The sequence below is a fragment of the Pagrus major genome, chromosome 4 (genome assembly GCF_040436345.1).
Source record: "Pagrus major chromosome 4, Pma_NU_1.0".
In the NCBI taxonomy this organism is placed as follows: Eukaryota; Metazoa; Chordata; class Actinopteri; order Spariformes; family Sparidae; genus Pagrus; species Pagrus major.
Window position 1 is genome coordinate 39,458,047 of NC_133218.1, and position 22,197 is coordinate 39,480,243.

The following is a 22,197-nucleotide window of genomic DNA, read 5'->3' on the forward strand; positions in this document are numbered from 1 at the left end:
CACACAGACAGATGACAGACAAACACAGAGACAGACAGACAGATAACACACACACAGACAGGGAGACGACAAACAGACAGACGACAAACACACCCATGCTCACAGACAGACAGACACACACAGACACACACAGAGACAGACAGACAGATAACACACACACACACAGACACACACACACACACACAGACAGGCAGACGACAAACAGACAGACAGACGACAAACACACCCATGCACACAGACAGACACACACAGACAGACACACAGACAGATGACACACATGCACACACACACACGGTATCTCAACATTTCAACTATACTTAATGATTATCTTTTCATTCATTCAAGCCAGGAACTCACACAGAGACAGACAGACGACAGACACACACAGAGACAGACAGACGACAGACACACACAGAGACAGACAGACAGACAGACAGACAGACAGATGACACACAGACAGGCAGACACACAGATGACAGACACACACAGACAGATGACAGACAAACACAGAGACAGACACACAGATAACACACACACAGACAGGGAGACGACAAACAGACAGACGACAGACACACCCATGCTCACAGACAGACACACACAGACACACACAGACACACACACAGAGACAGACAGACAGATAACACACACACACACAGACACACACACACACAGAGACAGGCAGACGACAAACAGACAGACAGACGACAAACACACACACAGACACACACACACACAGAGACAGGCAGACGACAAACAGACAGACAGACGACAAACACACCCATGCACACAGACAGACACACACACAGACACACCCATGCACACAGACAGACACACACAGACACACACACAGATGACAGACACATATGCACACACATACACACACACATGAACACACAGACAGACACATGCACACAAACAGACACACATATGCACACACACACACACAGACAGATAGATGACAGACACACACACACAGAGACAGACAGACGACAGACAAACACACAGACAGACAGACGACAAACACACCCATGCACACAAACAGACACACACATAGACAGATGGCAGTCACACATGCACACAAACAGACACACATACACACACACGCACACACACAGATGACAGACACACACAGACAGATGACAGACACACATGCACACAAACAGACACACATACACACACAGACAGGCAGACGACAAACAAACAGACAGACGACAAACACACCCATGCACACACACACACACACACAGACTGTCTGTGTCTGTCTGTCTGTCTGTCTCACTGACTGACTGAAACACAGAGACAGACACATACACAGAGACAGACAGACAGATAACACACACACAGACAGGGAGACGACAAACACACCCATGCTCACAGACAGACAGACACACACAGAGACAGACAGACAGACAGACAGACAGACAGACAGATGACACACACACAGACAGACACACAGATGACAGACACATATGCACACACAGACAGGCAGACACACAGATGACACACACACACAGACAGATGACAGACACACACAGAGACAGACACACACAGACAGACAGACAGGCAGGCAGGCAGACGACACAAACACACACAGAGACAGGCAGGCAGGCAGGCAGACGACACACACACACACACACACAGACACACACACACAGACATGCAGCACAGCACATCCCACTCTCGCGATTTCCCAACGGGGAATTGTCTAGTTAGTGGGATGTGCTCGCACAGCCCACTATGGACACCTCTATAGCAAAGCTATAGGTGTCCATAGTGGGCTGTGCGAAGCACAGCCCACTATTGTTATTCCCCGGGCCTCTTTTTTATTATTCTTCCTCCTACCTTTTTTTTGGCACTTTTCACACCCCGCAGCTTTGAGCGCACACACACAAAAAATATATCAAAAAATGCGCCTCGATCGGACTCGGTTTGCTATTATTTTTATCTTCCAAAAGTTAATTTTTCGCGTCGTAAGACGCGAAAAACGAAAAAAATTTCCCATAAGGAATGAATGGGACGACGAAAAAAAACTCAAAAAATCTCAACAAATCGGCGACGTTTTTCAAACATCTCCCGCTCTGGCCTACATTCACCTAGAAACTCCATTCCAACTTTAAAACGTAGCCACGGGTCTTGTCTATGTAAGTTGTATTTGAAGTTTTTTCGCACGATGTTTCGTTTTTGACCTATGACCCTTGGTGAGCGGTGAGCAATTTTGGAAGAAATCTGGAGTTTATAATGGGTGTGTATTGCGGAATGTTCGTGCAGAGCCTGCTGACAGAGTGGGGGGAGACTCAGAAAAACTCTCACAACTTTTGTCTTTCTCTGATGACCACAGCCACAAATTTCACAGTAGGACAGTAATTTTTTCACCAAAATGTAGCCACACTTGTCTTCTTTCTCACAATGTGTCAACTTTTTCTGTGGGATTTACGGTTTTTCCTTTATCTGCCTCTGACCGACAAGAGTACCTGTCAACTGCTCCATTTACTCCAATGTTAATCGGGAGGAGGATTTTTCAGGATTTTCCAAACTGCACCTGTTTTGAACTCGCTCCTATTACCACATTTTAGAAGCTAGGACCACAAAAAATTCTGGCTGTGTTCTTTAAGGCCTTTCTGGCTTGATGGTGAAGAAATTTTGCTGATATCATGTTTGGTTTTGAAGATATAGCAGTAGTTTGAAGTCCTGCTTCTGAGCCAAAAGTCACTCTCAGATCAGCTCTGTCACAGACCGCAGCTGTGGTCACAGGCCGTTGCTAGGGCTTCCCGACAACCACTGCCATAGCAACCGAGATCAACTGGGCCAGCAGAGACACACAATTCATATTCACTCTGTCTAACTTTCGGCGCTTAACTCGTGCCGCACCGTTGAGCCCACACAAACAAAAAGTATATCAACACGTGCGGCTCGATCGGACGAGGTGTGCTATTACTTATTTTCTCCAGAATATTAATTTTTTCGCGTCGTGAGACGCGAAAAACTTTTCCATAAGCAATGAATGGGACGAGGTCAAAAACCTCGCAAATCTGCCAGGAGATGTTTGAAGGAGGTGGAAGATTTGCGAGGTTTTTTTTTCCTCCTCCCATTCATTTTTATGGGAAATTTTTTTCAGTTTTTCGCGTCGTAAGACGCGAAAAATCTGCCTCTAACCGACAAGAGTAGCTCTCAACTGCTCCATTCACTCCAATGTAAATCACACACACACGCAGGCAGGCAGGCAACGGATAGAGACAGACACACACAGACAGACAGACAGACAGAAAGACAGACAGCTAGGCAGGCAGGCAGGCAGGCAGGCAGACAGACAGACAGACAGGCAGGCAGGCAGGCAGGCAGGCAGACGACACAAACACACACAGAGACAGACACACACAGACAGACAGACAGGCAGGCAGGCGACACACACACAGACAGACACACAGATGACAGACACATATGCACACACAGACAGGCAGACACACAGATGACACACACACACAGACAGATGACAGACACACACAGAGACAGACACACACAGACAGACAGACAGGCAGGCAGGCAGACGACACAAACACACACAGAGACAGGCAGGCAGGCAGGCAGACGACACACACACACACACAGACAGACACACACACACAGACATGCAGCACAGCACATCCCACTCTCGCGATTTCCCAACGGGAAATTGTCTAGTGTTTCTATTACAACTCCCTCTGTCTAACTTTCGGTACTTAACTCATCCCGCACCGTTCAGCGCACACAAACAAAAAATATATCACCGCGTGCGGCTCGATCTGACTCGGTATGCTATTATTTTTATCTTCCAAAAATTAATTTTTCGCGTCGTAAGACGCGAAAACCTTTTCCATAAGCAATGAATGGGATGAGGTCAAAAAACTTGCAAATCTTCCACCTCCTTCAAACATCTCCCGCTCTGCCACACATTGACCTACAAACTCCATTCCAACTTTAAAACGTAGCCACGGGTCTTGTCTATGTAAGTTGTATTTGAAGTTTTTTCGCACAATGTTTCGTTTTTGACCTATGACCCTTGGTGAGCGGTGAGCGATTTTGGAAGAAATCTGGAGTTTATAATGGGTGTGTATTGCGGAATGTTCGTGCAGAGCCTGCTGACAGAGTGGGGGGAGACTCAGAAAAACTCTCACAACTTTTGTCTTTCTCTGATGACTACAGCCACAAATTTCACAGTAGGACAGTAATTTTTTCACCAAAATGTAGCCACACTTGTCTTCTTTCTCACAATGTGTCAACTTTTTCTGTGGGATTTACGGTTTTTCCTTTATCTGCCTCTGACCGACAAGAGTAGCTGTCAACTGCTCCATTTACTCCAATGTTAATCGGGAGGAGGATTTTTCAGGATTTTCCAAACTGCACCTGTTTTTAACTCGCTCTTATTACCACATTTTAGAAGCTAGGACCACAAAAAATTCTGGCTGTGTTCTTTAAGGCCTTTCTGGCTTGATGGTGAAGAAATTTTGCCGATATCATGTTTGGTTTTGAAGATATAGCCCTCTTTTCACGTCCTACATGTGAGCAGAATTCACTCTCAAATCAGCTGTCAGCTGTGCTCACAGGCTGCTGGACAACCATCACCGTGGCAACCCAGCTCAACTGGGCCCACAGACAGAGTGAATGGCATTTTCAAAACACAAACAGACTCACACAGGCACGCACACACACACACACAGGCACGCACACACACACACACACACACACACACACACACAGACAGATGACAGACAAACACAGAGACAGACAGACAGATAACACACACACAGACAGGGAGACGACAAACAGACAGACGACAAACACACCCATGCTCACAGACAGACAGACACACACAGACACACACAGAGACAGACAGACAGATAACACACACACACACAGACACACACACACACACACAGACAGGCAGACGACAAACAGACAGACAGACGACAAACACACCCATGCACACAGACAGACACACACAGACACACACACAGACAGATGACACACATGCACACACACACACAGTATCTCAACATTTCAACTATACTTAATGATTATCTTTTCATTCATTCAAGCCAGGAACTCACACAGAGACAGACAGACGACAGACACACACAGAGACAGACAGACGACAGACACACACAGAGACAGACAGACAGACAGACAGACAGACAGATGACACACAGACAGGCAGACACACAGATGACAGACACACACAGACAGATGACAGACAAACACAGAGACAGACACACAGATAACACACACACAGACAGGGAGACGACAAACAGACAGACGACAAACACACCCATGCTCACAGACAGACACACACAGACACACACAGACACACACACAGAGACAGACAGACAGATAACACACACACACACAGACACACACACACACAGAGACAGGCAGACGACAAACAGACAGACAGACGACAAACACACCCATGCACACAGACAGACACACACACAGACACACCCATGCACACAGACAGACACACACAGACACACACAGACAGGCAGACGACAAACAGACAGACAGACGACAAACACACCCATGCACACAGACAGACACACACAGACACACACACAGACAGATGACACACATGCACACACACATACAGACACACAGATGACAGACACATGCACACACACACACACACAGTATCTCAACATTTCAACTATACTTAATGATTATCTTTTCATTCATTCAAGCCAGGAACTCACACAGAGACAGACAGACGACAGACACACACAGAGACAGACAGACGACAGACACACACAGAGACAGACAGACAGACAGACACACAGATGACAGACACATATGCACACACAGACAGGCAGACACAGATGACAGACACACACAGACAGATGACAGACACACACAGAGACAGACACACACAGACAGACAGACAGGCAGGCAGGCGACACACACACAGACATGCAGCACAGCACATCCCACTCTCGCGATTTCCCAACGGGAAATTGTCTAGTTTATTATTATTCTTCCTCCCCGCCCTCGCCCCGAAAACGGCCTTGCGGCCATTCATTTTTCGTCCCGACGTTCGGCGCGTAACTCCGCCCGCAGCTTTGATCGCACACAAACAAAAAATATACCAGAAAAGCGCCTCGATCGGGAGATGGGTGCTATTATTTTTATCCTCCAAAAGTTAATTTTTCGCGTCGTAAGACGCGAAAAACTGAAAAAAATTTCCCATAAGAATGAATGGGAGGAGGAAAAAAAAACCTCGCAAATCTTCCACCTCCTTCAAACATCTCCCGCTCTGCCCCACATTCACCTAGAAACTCCATTCGAACTTTAAAACGTAGCCACGGGTCTTGTCTATGTAAGTTGTATTTGAAGTTTTTTCGCACGATGTTTCGTTTTTGACCTATGACCCTTGGTGAGAGGTGAGAAATTTTGGAAGAAATCTGGAGTTTATAATGGGTGTGTATTGCGGAATGTTCGTGCAGAGCCTGCTGACAGAGTGCGGGGAGACTCAGAAAAACTCTCACAACTTTTGTCTTTCTCTGATGACCACAGCCACAAATTTCACAGTAGGACAGTAATTTCTTCACCAAAATGTAGCCACACTTGTCTTCTTTCTCACAATGTGTCAACTTTTTCTGTGGGATTTACGGTTTTTCATTTATCTGCCTCTGACCGACAAGAGTAGCTGTCAACTGCTCCATTTACTCCAATGTTAATCGGGAGGAGGATTTTTCAGGATTTTCCAAACTGCACCTGTTTTGAACTCGCTCTTATTACCACATTTTAGAAGCTATGACCACAAAAAATTATGGCTGTGTTCTTTAAGGCCTTTCTGGCTTGATGGTGAAGAAATTTTGCTGATATCATGTTTGGTTTTGAAGATATAGCAGTAGTTTGAAGTCCTGCTTCTGAGCCAAAAGTCACTCTCAGATCAGCTCTGTCACAGACCGCAGCTGTGGTCACAGGCCGTTGCTAGGGCTTCCCGACAACCACTGCCATAGCAACCGAGATCAACTGGGCCAGCAGAGACACACAATTCATATTCACTCTGTCTAACTTTCGGCGCTTAACTCACCCCGCACCGTTCAGAGCACACAAACAAAAAATATATCACCACGTGCGGCTCGATCTGACTCGGTATGCTATTACTTTTATCTTCCAAAAATTAATTTTTCGCGTCGTGAGACGCGAAAACCTTTTCCATAAGCAATGAATGGGATGAGGTCAAAAAACTTGCAAATCTTCCACCTCCTTCAAACATCTCCCGCTCTGCCCCACATTGACCTACAAACTCCATTCCAACTTTAAAACGTAGCCACGGGTCTTGTCTATGTAAGTTGTATTTGAAGTTTTTTCGCACGATGTTTCGTTTTTGACCTATGACCCTTGGTGAGCGGTGAGCGATTTTGGAAGAAATCTGGAGTTTATAATGGGTGTGTATTGCGGAATGTTCGTGCAGAGCCTGCTGACAGAGTGAGGGGAGACTCTGAAAAACTCTCACAACTTTTGTCTTTCTCTGATGACCGCAGCCACAAATTTCACAGTAGGACAGTAATTTTTTCACCAAAATGTAGCCACACTTGTCTTCTTTCTCAAAATGTGTCAACTTTTTCTGTGGGATTTACGGTTTTTCATTTATCTGCCTCTGACTGACAAGAGTAGCTGTCAACTGCTCCATTTACTCCAATGTTAATCGGGAGGAGGATTTTGCAGGATTTTTCCAAACTGCACCTGTTTTGAACTCGCTCCTATTACCACATTTTAGAAGCTAGGACCACAAAAAATTCTGGCTGTGTTCTTTAAGGCCTTTCTGGCTTGATGGTGAAGAAATTTTGCCGATATCATGTTTGCTTTTGAAGATATAGCCCTCTTTTCACGTCCTACATGTGAGCAGAATTCACTCTCAAATCAGCTGTCAGCTGTGCTCACAGGCTGCTGGACAACCATCACCGTGGCAACCCAGCTCAACTGGGCCCACAGACAGAGTGAATGGGATTTTCAAAACACAAACAGACTCACACAGGCACGCACACACAGACACACGCACACACACACACACAGACTGTCTGTGTCTGTCTGTCTGTCTGTCTCACTGACTGACTGAAACACAGAGACAGACACATACACAGAGACAGACAGACAGATAACACACACACAGACAGGGAGACGACAAACACACCCATGCTCACAGACAGACAGACACACACAGAGACAGACAGACAGACAGACAGACAGATGACACACACACAGACAGACACACAGATGACAGACACATATGCACACACAGACAGGCAGACACACAGATGACACACACACACAGACAGATGACAGACACACACAGAGACAGACACACACAGACAGACAGACAGGCAGGCAGGCAGACGACACAAACACACACAGAGACAGGCAGGCAGGCAGGCAGACGACACACACACACACACAGACAGACACACACACACAGACATGCAGCACAGCACATCCCACTCTCGCGATTTCCCAACGGGAAATTGTCTAGTTAGTGGGATGTGCTCGCACAGCCCACTATGGACACCTCTATAGCAAAGCTATAGGTGTCCATAGTGGGCTGTGCGAAGCACAGCCCACTATTGTTATTCCCCGGGCCTCTTTTTTATTATTATTCTTCCTCCCCGCCCTCGCCCCGAAAACGGCCTTGCGGCCATTCATTTTTCGTCCCGACGTTCGGCGCGTAACTCCGCCCGCAGCTTTGATCGCAGCCAAACAAAAAATATACCAGAAAAGCGCCTCGATCGGGTGACGCGTGCTATTATTTTTATCTTCCAAAAGTTAATTTTTCGCGTCGTAAGACGCGAAAAACTGAAAAAAATTTCCCATAAGAATGAATGGGAGGAGGAAAAAAAAACCTCGCAAATCTTCCACCTCCTTCAAACATCTCCCGCTCTGCCCCACATTCACCTAGAAACTCCATTCGAACTTTAAAACGTAGCCACGGGTCTTGTCTATGTAAGTTGTATTTGAAGTTTTTTCGCACGATGTTTCGTTTTTGACCTATGACCCTTGGTGAGCGGTGAGCGAAATCTGGAGTTTATAATGGGTGTGTATTGCGGAATGTTCGTGCAGAGCCTGCTGACAGAGTGGGGGGAGACTCAGAAAAACTCTCACAACTTTTGTCTTTCTCTGATGACTACAGCCACAAATTTCACAGTAGGACAGTAATTTTTTCACCAAAATGTAGCCACACTTGTCTTCTTTCTCACAATGTGTCAACTTTTTCTGTGGGATTTACGGTTTTTCCTTTATCTGCCTCTGACCGACAAGAGTAGCTGTCAACTGCTCCATTTACTCCAATGTTAATCGGGAGGAGGATTTTTCAGGATTTTCCAAACTGCACCTGTTTTTAACTCGCTCTTATTACCACATTTTAGAAGCTAGGACCACAAAAAATTCTGGCTGTGTTCTTTAAGGCCTTTCTGGCTTGATGGTGAAGAAATTTTGCCGATATCATGTTTGGTTTTGAAGATATAGCCCTCTTTTCACGTCCTACATGTGAGCAGAATTCACTCTCAAATCAGCTGTCAGCTGTGCTCACAGGCTGCTGGACAACCATCACCGTGGCAACCCAGCTCAACTGGGCCCACAGACAGAGTGAATGGCATTTTCAAAACACAAACAGACTCACACAGGCACGCACACACACACACACAGGCACGCACACACACACACACACACACACACACAGACAGATGACAGACAAACACAGAGACAGACAGACAGATAACACACACACAGACAGGGAGACGACAAACAGACAGACGACAAACACACCCATGCTCACAGACAGACAGACACACACAGACACACACAGAGACAGACAGACAGATAACACACACACACACAGACACACACACACACACACAGACAGGCAGACGACAAACAGACAGACAGACGACAAACACACCCATGCACACAGACAGACACACACAGACACACACACAGACAGATGACACACATGCACACACACACACAGTATCTCAACATTTCAACTATACTTAATGATTATCTTTTCATTCATTCAAGCCAGGAACTCACACAGAGACAGACAGACGACAGACACACACAGAGACAGACAGACGACAGACACACACAGAGACAGACAGACAGACAGACAGACAGACAGATGACACACAGACAGGCAGACACACAGATGACAGACACACACAGACAGATGACAGACAAACACAGAGACAGACACACAGATAACACACACACAGACAGGGAGACGACAAACAGACAGACGACAAACACACCCATGCTCACAGACAGACACACACAGACACACACAGACACACACACAGAGACAGACAGACAGATAACACACACACACACAGACACACACACACACAGAGACAGGCAGACGACAAACAGACAGACAGACGACAAACACACCCATGCACACAGACAGACACACACACAGACACACCCATGCACACAGACAGACACACACAGACACACACACAGATGACAGACACATATGCACACACAGACAGGCAGACACACAGATGACAGACTCACACAGGCACGCACACACACACACACGCACACGCACACACACAGACTGTCTGTCTGTCTGTCTGTCTCACTGACTGACTGAAACACAGAGACAGACACATACACAGACTGACGCGACAACCTGCAAAAACTTTCCCATAATTTACACACACACACACACACACACACACAGACAGATGACAGACACATATGCACACACACACACACACACACACACACACAGGACAGACACACAGATGACAGACACACAGATGACAGACACATGCACAGACAGACAGACAGATGACAGACACATATGCACACACAGACAGGCAGACACACAGATGACAGACACACACAGACAGATGACAGACAAACACAGAGACAGACAGACAGACAGACAGACAGACAGACAGACAGATGACACACACACAGACACACACACAGATGACAGACACATATGCACACACAGACAGGCAGACACACAGATGACAGACACACACAGACAGATGACAGACAGATAACACACACACAGACAGGGAGACGACAAACAGACAGACGACAAACACACCCATGCTCACAGACAGACAGACACACACAGACACAGACAGACACACACAGACAGACACACACAGCGACGGGCCCAAGCGCACATCCCACTCTCGCGATTTCCCAACGGGAAATTGTCTAGTTAGTGGGATGTGCTCGCACAGCCCACTATGGACACCTCTATAGCAAAGCTATAGGTGTCCATAGTGGGCTGTGCGAAGCACAGCCCACTACTGTTATTCCCCGCGCCTCTTTTTTATTATTCTTCCTCCCGCTCTTTTTTTGGCACTTAACTCACCCCGCAGCTTTGAGCGCACACAAACAAAAAATATATCAAAAAATGCGCCTCGATCGGACTCGGTATGCTATTATTTTTATCTTCCAAAAGTTAATTTTTCGCGTCGTAAGACGCGAAAAACGAAAAAAATTTCCCATAAGGAATGAATGGGACGACGAAAAAAAACTCAAAAAATCTCAACAAATCGGCGACGTTTTTCAAACATCTCCCGCTCTGGCCTACATTCACCTAGAAACTCCATTCGAACTTTAAAACGTAGCCACGGGTCTTGTCTATGTAAGTTGTATTTGAAGTTTTTTCGCACGATGTTTCGTTTTTGACCTATGACCCTTGGTGAGCGGTGAGCGATTTTGGAAGAAATCTGGAGTTTATAATGGGTGTGTATTGCGGAATGTTCGTGCAGAGCCTGCTGACAGAGTGTGGGGAGACTCAGAAAAACTCTCACAACTTTTGTCTTTCTCTGATGACTACAGCCACAAATTTCACAGTAGGACAGTAATTTTTTCACCAAAATGTAGCCACACTTGTCTTCTTTCTCAGAATGTGTCAACTTTTTCTGTGGGATTTACGGTTTTTCATTTATCTGCCTCTGACCGACAAGAGTAGCTGTCAACTGCTCCATTTACTCCAATGTTAATCAGGAGGAGGATTTTCCAGGATTTTTCCAAACTGCACCTGTTTTTAACTCGCTCTTATTACCACATTTTAGAAGCTAGGACCACAAAAAATTATGGCTGTGTTCTTTAAGGCCTTTCTGGCTTGATGGTGAAGAAATTTTGCTGATATCATGTTTGGTTTTGAAGATATAGCAGTAGTTTGAAGTCCTGCTTCTGAGCCAAAAGTCACTCTCAGATCAGCTCTGTCACAGACCGCAGCTGTGGTCACAGGCCGTTGCTAGGGCTTCCCGACAACCACTGCCATAGCAACCGAGATCAACTGGGCCAGCAGAGACACACAATTCATATTCACTCTGTCTAACTTTCGGCGCTTAACTCGTGCCGCACCGTTCAGCGCACACAAACAAAAAATATATCACCACGTGCGGCTCGATCTGACTCGGTATGCTATTACTTTTATCTTCCAAAAATTAATTTTTCGCGTCGTAAGACGCGAAAACCTTTTCCATAAGCAATGAATGGGATGAGGTCAAAAAACTTGCAAATCTTCCACCTCCTTCAAACATCTCCCGCTCTGCCCCACATTGACCTACAAACTCCATTCCAACTTTAAAACGTAGCCACGGGTCTTGTCTATGTAAGTTGTATTTGAAGTTTTTTTGCACGATGTTTCGTTTTTGACCTATGACCCTTGGTGAGCGGTGAGCGATTTTGGAAGAAATCTGGAGTTTATAATGGGTGTGTATTGCGGAATGTTCGTGCAGAGCCTGCTGACAGAGTGAGGGGAGACTCTGAAAAACTCTCACAACTTTTGTCTTTCTCTGATGACCGCAGCCACAAATTTCACAGTAGGACAGTAATTTTTTCACCAAAATGTAGCCACACTTGTCTTCTTTCTCAAAATGTGTCAACTTTTTCTGTGGGATTTACGGTTTTTCATTTATCTGCCTCTGACTGACAAGAGTAGCTGTCAACTGCTCCATTTACTCCAATGTTAATCGGGAGGAGGATTTTGCAGGATTTTTCCAAACTGCACCTGTTTTTAACTCGCTCCCATTACCACATTTTAGAAGCTAGGACCACAAAAAATTCTGGCTGTGTTCTTTAAGGCCTTTCTGGCTTGATGGTGAAGAAATTTTGCCGATATCATGTTTGGTTTTGAAGATATAGCCCTCTTTTCACGTCCTACATGTGAGCAGAATTCACTCTCAAATCAGCTGTCAGCTGTGCTGACAGGCTGCTGGACAACCATCACCGTGGCAACCCAGCTCAACTGGGCCCACAGACAGAGTGAATGGGATTTTCAAAACACAAACAGACTCACACAGGCACGCACACACACACACACACACACACACACACACAGACTGTCTGTGTCTGTCTGTCTGTCTGTCTGTCTCACTGACTGACTGAAACACAGAGACAGACACATACACAGAGACAGACAGACAGATAACACACACACAGACAGGGAGACGACAAACAGACAGACGACAAACACACCCATGCTCACAGACAGACAGACACACACAGACACACACAGAGACAGACAGACAGATAACACACACACACACAGACACACACACACACACACAGACAGGCAGACGACAAACAGACAGACAGACGACAAACACACCCATGCACACAGACAGACACACACAGACACACACACAGACAGATGACACACATGCACACACACACACAGTATCTCAACATTTCAACTATACTTAATGATTATCTTTTCATTCATTCAAGCCAGGAACTCACACAGAGACAGACAGACGACAGACACACACAGAGACAGACAGACGACAGACACACACAGAGACAGACAGACAGACAGACAGACAGACAGATGACACACACACAGACAGACACACAGATGACAGACACATATGCACACACAGACAGGCAGACACACAGATGACAGACACACACAGACAGATGACAGACAAACACAGAGACAGACAGACAGATAACACACACACAGACAGGGAGACGACAAACAGACAGACGACAAACACACCCATGCTCACAGACATACAGACACACACAGACAGACACACACAGCGACGGGCAGGCAGGCAGGCAGACGACACAAACACACACAGAGACAGACACACACAGACAGACAGACAGGCAGGCAGGCGACACACACACAGACATGCAGCACAGCACATCCCACTCTCGCGATTTCCCAACGGGAAATTGTCTAGTGTTTCTATTACAACTCCCTCTGTCTAACTTTCGGTACTTAACTCATCCCGCACCGTTCAGCGCACACAAACAAAAAATATATCACCACGTGCGGCTCGATCTGACTCGGTATGCTATTACTTTTATCTTCCAAAAATTAATTTTTCGCGTCGTAAGACGCGAAAACCTTTTCCATAAGCAATGAATGGGATGAGGTCAAAAAACTTGCAAATCTTCCACCTCCTTCAAACATCTCCCGCTCTGCCCCACATTGACCTACAAACTCCATTCCAACTTTAAAACGTAGCCACGGGTCTTGTCTATGTAAGTTGTATTTGAAGTTTTTTTGCACGATGTTTCGTTTTTGACCTATGACCCTTGGTGAGCGGTGAGCGATTTTGGAAGAAATCTGGAGTTTATAATGGGTGTGTATTGCGGAATGTTCGTGCAGAGCCTGCTGACAGAGTGCGGGGAGACTCAGAAAAACTCTCACAACTTTTGTCTTTCTCTGATGACCACAGCCACAAATTTCACAGTAGGACAGTAATTTCTTCACCAAAATGTAGCCACACTTGTCTTCTTTCTCACAATGTGTCAACTTTTTCTGTGGGATTTACGGTTTTTCCTTTATCTGCCTCTGACCGACAAGAGTAGCTGTCAACTGCTCCATTTACTCCAATGTTAATCGGGAGGAGGATTTTTCAGGATTTTCCAAACTGCACCTGTTTTGAACTCGCTCCTATTACCACATTTTAGAAGCTAGGACCACAAAAAATTCTGGCTGTGTTCTTTAAGGCCTTTCTGGCTTGATGGTGAAGAAATTTTGCCGATATCATGTTTGGTTTTGAAGATATAGCCCTCTTTTCACGTCCTACATGTGAGCAGAATTCACTCTCAAATCAGCTGTCAGCTGTGCTCACAGGCTGCTGGACAACCATCACCGTGGCAACCCAGCTCAACTGGGCCCACAGACAGAGTGAATGGGATTTTCAAAACACAAACAGACTCATACAGGCACGCACACACACACACACACATGCACACAGGACACACACACACACACACACACACACACACACACACACAGACAGGGAGACGACAAACAGACAGACGACAAACACACCCATGCTCACAGACAGACAGACACACACAGACACAGACAGACACACACAGACAGACACACACAGCGACGGGCCCAAGCGCACATCCCACTCTCGCGATTTCCCAACGGGAAATTGTCTAGTGTTTCTATTACAACTCCCTCTGTCTAACTTTCGGTACTTAACTCATCCCGCACCGTTCAGCGCACACAAACAAAAAATATATCACCGCGTGCGGCTCGATCTGACTCGGTATGCTATTATTTTTATCTTCCAAAAATTAATTTTTCGCGTCGTAAGACGCGAAAACCTTTTCCATAAGCAATGAATGGGATGAGGTCAAAAAACTTGCAAATCTTCCACCTCCTTCAAACATCTCCCGCTCTGCCCCACATTGACCTACAAACTCCATTCCAACTTTAAAACGTAGCCACGGGTCTTGTCTATGTAAGTTGTATTTGAAGTTTTTTCGCACGATGTTTCGTTTTTGACCTATGACCCTTGGTGAGCGGTGAGCGATTTTGGAAGAAATCTGGAGTTTATAATGGGTGTGTATTGCGGAATGTTCGTGCAGAGCCTGCTGACAGAGTGAGGGGAGACTCTGAAAAACTCTCACAACTTTTGTCTTTCTCTGATGACCGCAGCCACAAATTTCACAGTAGGACAGTAATTTTTTCATCAAAATGTAGCCACACTTGTCTTCTTTCTCAAAATGTGTCAACTTTTTCTGTGGGATTTACGGTTTTTCATTTATCTGCCTCTGACCGACAAGAGTACCTGTCAACTGCTCCATTTACTCCAATGTTAATCGGGAGGAGGATTTTTCAGGATTTTCCAAACTGCACCTGTTTTTAACTCGCTCCTATTACCACATTTTAGAAGCTAGGACCACAAAAAATTCTGGCTGTGTTCTTTAAGGCCTTTCTGGCTTGATGGTGAAGAAATTTTGCCGATATCATGTTTGGTTTTGAAGATATAGCCCTCTTTTCACGTCCTACATGTGAGCAGAATTCACTCTCAAATCAGCTGTCACCTGTGCTCACAGGCTGCTGGAAAACCATCACCGTGGCAACCCAGCTCAACTGGGCCCACAGACAGAGTGAATGGGATTTTCAAAACACAAACAGACTCACACAGGCACGCACACACACACACACACACACACACACAGACTGTCTGTGTCTGTCTGTCTGTCTGTCTCACTGACTGACTGAAACACAGAGACAGACAAACACAGAGACAGACAGACAGATAACACACACACAGACAGGGAGACGACAAACAGACAGACGACAAACACACCCATGCTCACAGACAGACAGACACACACAGACACACACAGAGACAGACAGACAGATAACACACACAGACACACACACAGACACACAGACAGGCAGACGACAAACAGACAGACAGACGACAAACACACCCATGCACACAGACAGACACACACAGACACACACACAGACAGATGACACACATGCACACACACACACAGTATCTCAACATTTCAACTATACTTAATGATTATCTTTTCATTCATTCAAGCCAGGAACTCACACAGAGACAGACAGACGACAGACACACACAGAGACAGACAGACGACAGACACACACAGAGACAGACAGACAGACAGACAGACAGACAGACAGATGACACACACACAGACAGACACACAGATGACAGACACATATGCACACACAGACAGGCAGACACACAGATGACAGACACACACAGACAGATGACAGACAAACACAGAGACAGACAGACAGATAACACACACACAGACAGGGAGACGACAAACAGACAGACGACAAACACACCCATGCTCACAGACAGACAGACACACACAGACAGACACACACAGCGACGGGCAGGCAGGCAGGCAGACGACACAAACACACACACAGACAGACACACACAGCGACGGGCCCAAGCGCACATCCCACTCTCGCGATTTCCCAACGGGAAATTGTCTAGTTAGTGGGATGTGCTCGCACAGCCCACTATGGACACCTCTATAGCAAAGCTATAGGTGTCCATAGTGGGCTGTGCGAAGCACAGCCCACTATTGTTATTCCCCGCGCCTTTTTTTATTATTCTTCCTCCCGCTCTTTTTTTGGCACTTTTCACACCCCGCAGCTTTGAGCGCACACACACAAAAAATATATCAAAAAATGCGCCTCGATCGGACTCGGTATGCTATTATTTTTATCTTCCAAAAGTTAATTTTTCGCGTCGTAAGACGCGAAAAACGAAAAAAATTTCCCATAAGGAATGAATGGGACGACAAAAAAAAACTCAAAAAATCTCAACAAATCGGCAACGTTTTTCAAACATCTCCCGCTCTGGCCTACATTCACCTAGAAACTCCATTCGAACTTTAAAACGTAGCCACGGGTCTTGTCTATGTAAGTTGTATTTGAAGTTTTTTCGCACGATGTTTCGTTTTTGACCTATGACCCTTGGTGAGCGGTGAGCGATTTTGGAAGAAATCTGGAGTTTATAATGGGTGTGTATTGCGGAATGTTCGTGCAGAGCCTGCTGACAGAGTGCGGGGAGACTCAGAAAAACTCTCACAACTTTTGTCTTTCTCTGATGACCACAGCCACAAATTTCACAGTAGGACAGTAATTTTTTCACCAAAATGTAGCCACACTTGTCTTCTTTCTCACAATGTGTCAACTTTTTCTGTGGGATTTACGGTTTTTCCTTTATCTGCCTCTGACCGACAAGAGTAGCTGTCAACTGCTCCATTTACTCCAATGTTAATCGGGAGGAGGATTTTTCAGGATTTTTCCAAACTGCACCTGTTTTTAACTCGCTCCTATTACCACATTTTAGAAGCTAGGACCACAAAAAATTCTGGCTGTGTTCTTTAAGGCCTTTCTGGCTTGATGGTGAAGAAATTTTGCCGATATCATGTTTGGTTTTGAAGATATAGCCCTCTTTTCACGTCCTACATGTGAGCAGAATTCACTCTCAAATCAGCTGTCACCTGTGCTCACAGGCTGCTGGAAAACCATCACCGTGGCAACCCAGCTCAACTGGGCCCACAGACAGAGTGAATGGGATTTTCAAAACACAAACAGACTCACACAGGCACGCACACACACACACACACACACACACACACACACACACAGACAGATGACAGACAAACACAGAGACAGACAGACAGATAACACACACACAGACAGGGAGACGACAAACAGACAGACGACAAACACACCCATGCTCACAGACAGACAGACACACACAGACACACACAGAGACAGACAGACAGATAACACACACAGACACACACACACACACACACAGACAGGCAGACGACAAACAGACAGACAGACGACAAACACACCCATGCACACAGACAGACACACACAGACACACACACAGACAGATGACACACATGCACACACACACACAGTATCTCAACATTTCAACTATACTTAATGATTATCTTTTCATTCATTCAAGCCAGGAACTCACACAGAGACAGACAGACGACAGACACACACAGAGACAGACAGACGACAGACACACACAGAGACAGACAGACAGACAGACAGACAGATGACACACAGACAGGCAGACACACAGATGACAGACACACACAGACAGATGACAGACAAACACAGAGACAGACACACAGATAACACACACACAGACAGGGAGACGACAAACAGACAGACGACAAACACACCCATGCTCACAGACAGACACACACAGACACACACAGACACACACACAGAGACAGACAGACAGATAACACACACACACACAGACACACACACACACACAGAGACAGGCAGACGACAAACAGACAGACAGACGACAAATACACCCATGCACACAGACAGACACACACACAGACACACCCATGCACACAGACAGACACACACAGACACACACACAGATGACAGACACATATGCACACACATACACACACACATGAACACACAGACAGACACATGCACACAAACAGACACACACACAGACACACCCATGCACACAGACAGACACACACAGACACACACACAGATGACAGACACATATGCACACACATACACACACACATGAACACACAGACAGACACATGCACACAAACAGACACACATATGCACACACACACACACACAGACAGATAGATGACAGACACACACACACACAGACAGACAGACGACAGACAAACACACAGACAGACAGACGACAAACACACCCATGCACACAAACAGACACACACATAGACAGATGGCAGTCACACACAGACAGACGACAAACACACCCATGCACACAGACAGACACACACACAGACACACCCATGCACACAGACAGACACACACAGACACACACACAGATGACAGACACATATGCACACACATACACACACACATGAACACACAGACAGACACATGCACACAAACAGACACACATATGCACACACACACACACACAGACAGATAGATGACAGACACACACACACACAGACAGACAGACGACAGACAAACACACAGACAGACAGACGACAAACACACCCATGCACACAAACAGACACACACATAGACAGATGGCAGTCACACACAGACAGACGACAAACACACCCATGCTCACAGACAGACACACACAGACACACACTGACACACACAGAGACAGACAGACAGATAACACACACACACACAGACACACACACACACAGAGACAGGCAGACGACAAACAGACAGACAGACGACAAACACACCCATGCACACAGACAGACACACACACAGACACACCCATGCACACAGACAGACACACACAGACACACACACACAGATGACAGACACATATGCACACACAGACAGGCAGACACACAGATGACAGACTCACACAGGCACGCACACACACACACACGCACACACACACACACAGACTGTCTGTGTCTGTCTGTCTGTCTGTCTCACTGACTGACTGAAACACAGAGACAGACACATACACAGAGACAGACAGACAGATAACACACACACAGACAGGGAGACGACAAACAGACAGACGACAAACACACCCATGCTCACAGACAGACAGACACACACAGACACAGACAGACACACACAGACAGACACACACAGCGACGGGCCCAAGCGCACATCCCACTCTCGCGATTTCCCAACGGGAAATTGTCTAGTTAGTGGGATGTGCTCGCACAGCCCACTATGGACACCTCTATAGCAAAGCTATAGGTGTCCATAGTGGGCTGTGCGAAGCACAGCCCACTATTGTTATTCCCCGCGCCTTTTTTTATTATTCTTCCTCCCGCTCTTTTTTTGGCACTTTTCACACCCCGCAGCTTTGAGCGCACACACACAAAAAATATATCAAAAAATGCGCCTCGATCGGACTCGGTATGCTATTATTTTTATCTTCCAAAAGTTAATTTTTCGCGTCGTAAGACGCGAAAAACGAAAAAAATTTCCCATAAGGAATGAATGGGACGACAAAAAAAAACTCAAAAAATCTCAACAAATCGGCAACGTTTTTCAAACATCTCCCGCTCTGCCCCACATTGACCTACAAACTCCATTCCAACTTTAAAACGTAGCCACGGGTCTTGTCTATGTAAGTTGTATTTGAAGTTTTTTTGCACGATGTTTCGTTTTTGACCTATGACCCTTGGTGAGCGGTGAGCGATTTTGGAAGAAATCTGGAGTTTATAATGGGTGTGTATTGCGGAATGTTCGTGCAGAGCCTGCTGACAGAGTGGGGGGAGACTCTGAAAAACTCTCACAACTTTTGTCTTTCTCTGATGACCGCAGCCACAAATTTCACAGTAGGACAGTAATTTTTTCACCAAAATGTAGCCACACTTGTCTTCTTTCTCAAAATGTGTCAACTTTTTCTGTGGGACTTACGGTTTTTCATTTATCTGCCTCTGACTGACAAGAGTAGCTGTCAACTGCTCCATTTACTCCAATGTTAATCGGGAGGAGGATTTTGCAGGATTTTTCCAAACTGCACCTGTTTTTAACTCGCTCCTATTACCACATTTTAGAAGCTAGGACCACAAAAAATTCTGGCTGTGTTCTTTAAGGCCTTTCTGGCTTGATGGTGAAGAAATTTTGCCGATATCATGTTTGGTTTTGAAGATATAGCCCTCTTTTCACGTCCTACATGTGAGCAGAATTCACTCTCAAATCAGCTGTCACCTGTGCTCACAGGCTGCTGGAAAACCATCACCGTGGCAACCCAGCTCAACTGGGCCCACAGACAGAGTGAATGGGATTTTCAAAACACAAACAGACTCACACAGGCACGCACACACACACACACACACACACACAGACTGTCTGTGTCTGTCTGTCTGTCTGTCTCACTGACTGACTGAAACACAGAGACAGACACATACACAGAGACAGACAGACAGATAACACACACACAGACAGGGAGACGACAAACAGACAGACGACAAACACACCCATGCTCACAGACAGACAGACACACACAGACACACACAGAGACAGACAGACAGATAACACACACAGACACACACACAGACACACAGACAGGCAGACGACAAACAGACAGACAGACGACAAACACACCCATGCACACAGACAGACACACACAGACACACACACAGACAGATGACACACATGCACACACACACACAGTATCTCAACATTTCAACTATACTTAATGATTATCTTTTCATTCATTCAAGCCAGGAACTCACACAGAGACAGACAGACGACAGACACACACAGAGACAGACAGACGACAGACACACACAGAGACAGACAGACAGACAGACAGACAGACAGATGACACACACACAGACAGACACACAGATGACAGACACATATGCACACACAGACAGGCAGACACACAGATGACAGACACACACAGACAGATGACAGACAAACACAGAGACAGACAGACAGATAAC